The sequence below is a fragment of the Macaca fascicularis genome, chromosome 20, assembly GCF_037993035.2.
Source record: "Macaca fascicularis isolate 582-1 chromosome 20, T2T-MFA8v1.1".
NCBI classification, from domain to species: domain Eukaryota; kingdom Metazoa; phylum Chordata; class Mammalia; order Primates; family Cercopithecidae; genus Macaca; species Macaca fascicularis.
The window spans coordinates 73,075,390-73,082,669 of record NC_088394.1 but is presented as its reverse complement, the minus strand read 5'-3'; positions in this window follow the sequence as shown (position 1 = coordinate 73,082,669).

Sequence of the window (7,280 nt, the reverse complement as noted above, 5' to 3'; positions counted from 1 at the left end):
AATTAAAGCAGACTTCTTATGAAAAACTATTCAAGCAAGAAACAATGGGTACATTATTTTAAGTGCTGTAAAAAAAAAATTGAATCTGTTAACCTGCATTTTATAGATATGATAAAAATTTGAAAGTTTTCAAAGGATATGTGAAAGTATTCCTAATTAATTTTCTATTAAAATTCTTCATCTATTTTTCTATGAACAGGTTAGTATTATTCTTATTGGTTTGTTTGAGCTTCAGGTAGTAGGAATTTTAAGGATTTCTTTTTATACCCCGTAATATTTGCTTTCAAAATGAAGGTAAAATAAACACTTCCAAGCAAAAACTGTGAGAATTTTTCACAAGCAGATCTACACAATAAGAAAATAAAAATTTTTGAAAATAAAAGTTAAATAATAGTTGGAAAACTGATGTATGTAAATGAATGAAATATACCAGAAATTGTTAATATGTGGATAAATAGTAAAGTATATTTTCTCATTTAAGAATATAATTGACTATCTAAATGCAAAACCAATGTATTATGGGATTTATAATATTTATAGAAATAAAATGTGTGGCAGCAGTAACACAAATGATTGATGTTAAAAATGATAGCACATTATTCTAAGGCTCTCACATTTTACATGAAGACTTATTATTTGAAGATATATTGTGAGGAATTAAAGAAGCATTTTGTTAACATGGGGGAAAAAACATACAGAAATGCCAAAGAAATTTAACTAATAGGCCAAGAGTTGAGATAAAGTGGAATACTAAGTGTATGCCATCCAAAAGAAAGATGAAAAAGAGGAACGAAAGAACAAAGAACAGATGGGATAAATTGAGAACAAATGGCAAGAGGCAAGACACTAATTATGTTAAAAATTGCATTAAATACAAATAAATAGTTTAATTAAAACAGAGATTGTCCAACTGTATATAACATCAGGGCCTAACTATAGGCTCACTATAAGACCTCAACATAATTATGTGGTCTATAAAAATATAAATGGGCTGGGCATGGTGGCTCATGCCTGCAATCCCAGCACTTTGGGAGGCTGAGGTGGGCAGATCACCTGAGGTCAGGACTTTGAGACCAGCCTGGCCAACATCGTGAAACCCTGTCTCCACTAAAAATATAAAATTAGCTGGGCGTGATGGCATGCGCCTGCAATCCCAGCCACCTGGGAGTCTGAGGCAGAAGAATCAGCTGAACCTGGCAGGCAGAGGATATATACAAAGGCCAAACTTCAAAATACACAAATGTCAAATTGACAGAACTGAAAGGAGAAATAGACAAACCCCTAATTATAGCTGGAGATTTCAGCACTCCATGCTCAGTAACTGACAGAATACTAAGGTAGAAAACAAATAAGGGTATAGCTAATGTGAACAACTATCAGCCAAATCGACTTAACTGACATTTGTAAGAATACTCCTCCCAATTATAGTAAAGTATGCATCCTTTTAAAGCGTACATGGGACACTCACAAGGTAGGGCATACGCTGGAAGATAAAACAAGCTTTAATACATTTTTAATAAGTAAAATTATAAAGAAGGTGTTCTTCGATTACAATAGAATTAAAATATAAATTATTAACAAAAATATCTGTGAAATCTCTAAATATTGCAAATTAAAACAACACACTTCATATTGACACGTGGATCAAATAATAAATCTCATGGAATATTGGGAAATACTTTGAACTGAATGAAAATAAAGACACAACAAATAATTTGGAAGATACAAAGCAGTGCTTATAAGAAAATGTGTAACTACATGCTTATGTACATAGGGAGAAATGCCTATCATCAGTGGTCTACATGTGAACCTTAAGAAGCTGGAAAATAAGGAGGAAATTAAACCCAAAGTAACTAAGAAGTAAGGGAATAATAAAGATAAGAGTGAAATTTGGTGAGACAGATAACATACAACCAAAAGAGAAAATCAATGCACCAATATATATATTTTTTGAAAAGGTTCATAAAATTACTGAAACTTTTGCCTAAATGATAAAACAGGAGACAAATTACCAATAGTAAGGTTGAAAGAAGGTAACATGATTAGAGATCCCGTAGACATACATGGGTAGTAAGAAACTACTATAAGCACTTTAATGGCAAAAACTTTGAGAATATAGAGGAAAAATTACTGAAAGACGCCAATCCAAATATTTATTCACAAGGAACTAAAAAAACCTGAGGGCTCAATATCATTAAATAAATTAGATTTATAATTAAAAGTTTTCCCATACAAATTCCAGGCCTAGATGACATCAGTGGTGGATTCAAATATTTAAGTTGTAAGTATTACAAATGTTGTATAATTTTGTTCAGAAAAGCAAAAAAAGGGAAAAACTTTTCAACTTTATAATTGGATAATTACCCTAACAATAAAACTATAACAAACATTATAAAAATGAAAAAGCCAACCAAATTTCTTCAAGAATATGGATTCAAAAATCTGTAGACTATTGAATTCAATATATTGACATATCAAAAGTGATAATTTGATTACTATTCATTAAAGACATTCTTATCAACTAGAAATATAATAAAATGTACTTAAGATGATGAGAATATGGAAGAAAAACCTGCAGTTAACTTTATCCTTTATGGGAAAAGACTGACTACTTTCTCCCTAAGATTAGGAGAAAGTCAAGAATGTCTGTTCTTGTCACTTTTGCTCAAGATTACATTGTATATTTCAATCTAGTGTTAATAGAAAAAAAGAAATAAATAAAAACCCCTAAATATTAGTAATGAAAATATCTTTTTTTCTGAAACAATATGGCATTGTATATAGATTTTAAGTTATATACATGTGACTGTAACAAGGTTAAAGCATACAAAAATCAATTACATATGGAAATACACACAGCCATAATACAGATAGATACACACATACATACACAGAAAATTAATGAAGGAATGGAATGCAGAATCTTAAAAGATAAATACCATATGCAATAGCATAAAAACTTGAAATACTTAGGAATAATTATAATGATATATAATTAATATGCTTACATAATTATTATGCTTATGATATATATGCATATATAATTATAATAATACATATGCTTTAATTATCCACTGCAAAATCAATTTTTTTTTTCTGGAGGAACTTAGAAGATTTAGTAAATTGAGATATTCACTATGTCCATCAATTGGAAACATCTCATTGTCAAAACACAAATTCCCCCTAAAATTATCTACTGAATTTTACATAATTCTAATATAAAACCTGGAATGGTTTTTTTTTTTTTTTTTTTTTTTTTTTTTTTTGAGACGGAGTCTTGCTCTGTAGCCCGGGCTGGAGTGCAGTGGCCGGATCTCAGCTCACTGCAAGCTCCGCCTCCCGGGTTTACGCCATTCTCCTGCCTCAGCCTCCGGAGTAGCTGGGACTACAGGCGCCCGCCACCTCGCCCGGCTAGTTTTTTGTATTTTTAGTAGAGACGGGGTTTCACGGTGTTAGCCAGGATGGTCTCAATCTCCTGACCTCGTGATCCGCCCGTCTCGGCCTCCCAAAGTGCTGGAATTACAGGCTTGAGCCACTGCGCCCGGCCAAAACCTGGAATGGTTTTTAAAGAAAAATTACAAAATTATTTTGATATGAAAATGCCAGTATTTTAGAATAGCCAAGATGTTTCTGAAGAACAAAGACAGATAGACTTAAACTACATTATTTTAATACTTACTGTAAAGCTAAAATAACAAAGATCACATATTGATGTAAATATAAACATATAGATCAATGTATCAAATCACACAGTCCTGATTTCTCCACACCTATATGATTCAACAAAGACACCAATCTAATTAATTGAAGAGATGCTAATCTTCCCAACAAACAGAACTGGAACAGTGGACAGTCACATGGAGAAAATGAACATAAATCCTTAGATAACACCATACAAAAATTTAATTTACAGTATATTACACAGCTTAACAGAAAAGCTAATGGTATTTCTTATGGAAAACATGGAAGAAAAATTCTACACTCTTGTGGTATATATAATGATTTATTAGTTTTGTCACAAAAGCATGAATCATCAACCAAAACAAGGAGAAACTGCAGTTGAAAAATATTCAAGGCCGGGCGCGGTGGCTCAAGCCTGTAATCCCAGCACTTTGGGAGGCCGAGACGGGTGGATCACGAGGTCAGGAGATCGAGACCATCCTGGCTAACACGGTGAAACCCCGTCTCTACTAAGAAATACAAAAAAAAAAAAAAAAAAAAAAAACTAGCCGGGCGAGGTGGCGGGCGCCTGTAGTCCCAGCTACTCTGGAGGCTGAGGCCGGAGAACGGCGTGAACCCGGGAGGCGGAGCTTGCAGTGAGCTGAGATCCGGCCACTGCACTCCAGCCTGGGCTACAGAGCGAGAATCCGTCTCAAAAAAAAAAAAAAAAAAGAAAAAAGAAAAAAAAAAATTCAAATCTGCTCAAGACAGTGTTAGCAAATGAAAATGCAAGCAATAGACTGAAAAAATACCTGCGGGCATCAAATAACTTGTACCCATAATACAAAAATTTTAAAAGGACACATTAAACTCAATAATATGAAAACAACCCAATAAAAACAATTTAAACCAACACTTGATCAAATAAGACACAAATGGCCAATAAGTACATGAAAAAATGCTTACCATCATAATCAGTCCTAAAAAGGCACATTGTATCTAGAGTGAGAAATGACTACATGCTAGCTAGAATTTCCAATATTTAAGAAAAACTTACAATACAAATTGCTCGGGGAAATTTGCAGAAACAAAATCTTCCCCATTGCTGGTAGGAATGCAAGATGGTGCAACTTTGAAAAATGCTTTGGTAGATTCTTATGAGGTATAAATACACACTCTTATGGCATGACCCACCCATTTTATTCTCAGTATTTACCATGAAAACATGTCCACCAAATTATTTCTGCATACATGCTAACAGCAACTTTCTTTATAGTAAATAGAAACTGGAGAAAAGCTCCAAATATCCAACAAGAAGATAATGGACAATGAATTGTGGCATATTCATACTACTCAGCAATAAAAACAAATGAACTATTGATACGTATAACAAGAGCATGAATCTCTAAAGTATTTTGCTAAGCAAAACAGCCAGATACAAAAAAGTACACACTTTATGATTCCATTTGTAAGAAATGCTAGAAAAAAAATCAAATCTATTTTGATAGAAAGCAATGCAGGCGCTAGGGAGGACTCAGCAAAGAGTCACCAGGGAGTTTTTCTATTTTTAATTTTTTAATTTTTAAAAATTTTTTTTCTCAGATGGAGTCTGGCTGTTTCGCCAGATTGGAGTGCAGTGGTGAGATCTTGGCTCACTGCAACCTCCGACTCCCTGGTTCAAGTGATTCTCCTGCCGCAGCCTCCCGAGTAGCTGGGATTACAGGCGCGTGCCACCATGCCCAGCTAACTTTTGTATTTTTAGTAGAGACGGGGTTTCACCATGTTGGGCAGGATGGCCTCTATCTCTTGATCTTGTCACCTGCCTGCCTCGGCCTCCCAAAGTGCTGGGATTACAGGCGTGAGCCACCGCATCGGCTGGGGAAATCTTTTTATAACCGAAAGTGTCTATCTTGGTTTTGGGAGTAGTTACGGTTGTGAACTCATTTGTCAGAACCACCATCCATGCTTTTCAATGGGGGCATTTTATAGTATGTAAGTTACATTTCAACAGAATTCATTACAATGAATAGGCTTGCCTTACATCCTTGCAGGTCCCAGGTTCCCTATGGACATTACCCATAACCTCAGCAGCAGGTTAACAAATGGAATAAGATTCTTGGGAAAAGTCCTCAGCCTCACATATTTCTATAAGGCCCTTCATGTCACTGTGTGACAATTACCCCATGTGGACGCACTCAATTTGCATAATCATGATCACAGGTACATTCAACGTCCTACAACTTTTTATCTCCTTGGGACTGCATCACACTGACCAGTTGACAGAGTGAGTCAAAAGGAAGTTTTCAGTTTAGAATTACCTAGTGAATATGCAAGTCCTCTCGGTGTCATCACAGTTCTCAGGGTCAAATACATTCCCCTTTATTTTCAATCCCCATGGGCAATTCTCCCACATCTCTATTTGCACTGGGGAATCTTAGGAAAAATAAACTCTGGGCTGGGCACAGTGGCTTACACTTGTAATTCCAGCACTCTGGGAGGCCGAGGTGGGCGGATAACTTGAGGTCAGGAGTTTGAGACCAGCCTGGGCAACATGGTGAAACTCCGTCTCCACCAAAAAAAAATACAAAAATTAACCAGGTTTGGTGGTGCACGCCTTTAGTCCCCAAGTACTCAGGAGGCTGAGGCAGGAGAATCGCTTCAACCTGGGAGGCGGAGGTTGCAGTGAGCTGAGATGGCACCATTGCACTTCAGCCTGGGTGACAGAACGAGACCCTGTCTTCCAAAAAAAGGAAAGGAAAAATAGACTGAATGCTTTTCTGGACACTGAGGGGTAAAGCCTTGCATTTCTTCACAACAAGGGGTTCTCTGAATTGTGACACTTTCCCCCTCAGCATGCTGTGCTAAATTCCATGGTCATCATCATGTCAGCAAGAATGTGCTTTTTCATGAAATCAGCATCACCAGATAAACAAACCAACTCTTCCAGCATCCTCAATCTCACCAAAATACAGGGCATTAAAAAACAGCTCTGACCGAAGAAGGGCATGAGTTTCCAGAGTCCAGTGAATCCTGGTGAATTACTAGGTTGGTGCAAAAGTAATTGCTATTTTTGCCATTAAAGCATTGTAAAACCGCAATTACTTTTGCACCAACCTAATACTAAGGCTCTGGGATCACAAAAGCGTTCTTCATTCCTCATTACAGATGATTATGGCAACCTAAGGGTATTTGAGTTCATTTATATGGCTTTTAAGAAGAGTAATTGTGCTAACATCAAAAAGTGAGCAACCCCAGTAAGAAAATTACTCATCTGGATGAGTTGCCAAGTCTCTATATCCTTTGCCCTTTCAGCCTCTGCATGGATCCTTTCATCCTGGGCCCCACTCACAAGCCCAGGAAACAGTCCCTTTCCATGCACATTTTCCTGCATGAGGTCCCCAGTACTCTATACACTCAGACCTGGCCAACCATGTCTAGTTCTATACTTGCCTCAGAGTGTCTTGAGCCTCTGTAACTGACTATTCATAAGTCACAACGGGAATTTCTCTGTGCCCATCTGGATACATTGTGATGACCCTCAGGCATGGGTTCTTCTCCTTTTAGACTCCACGAATGCTGGGAAATTGAACTTGAATACATACAGCAGGAATTGGAAACTT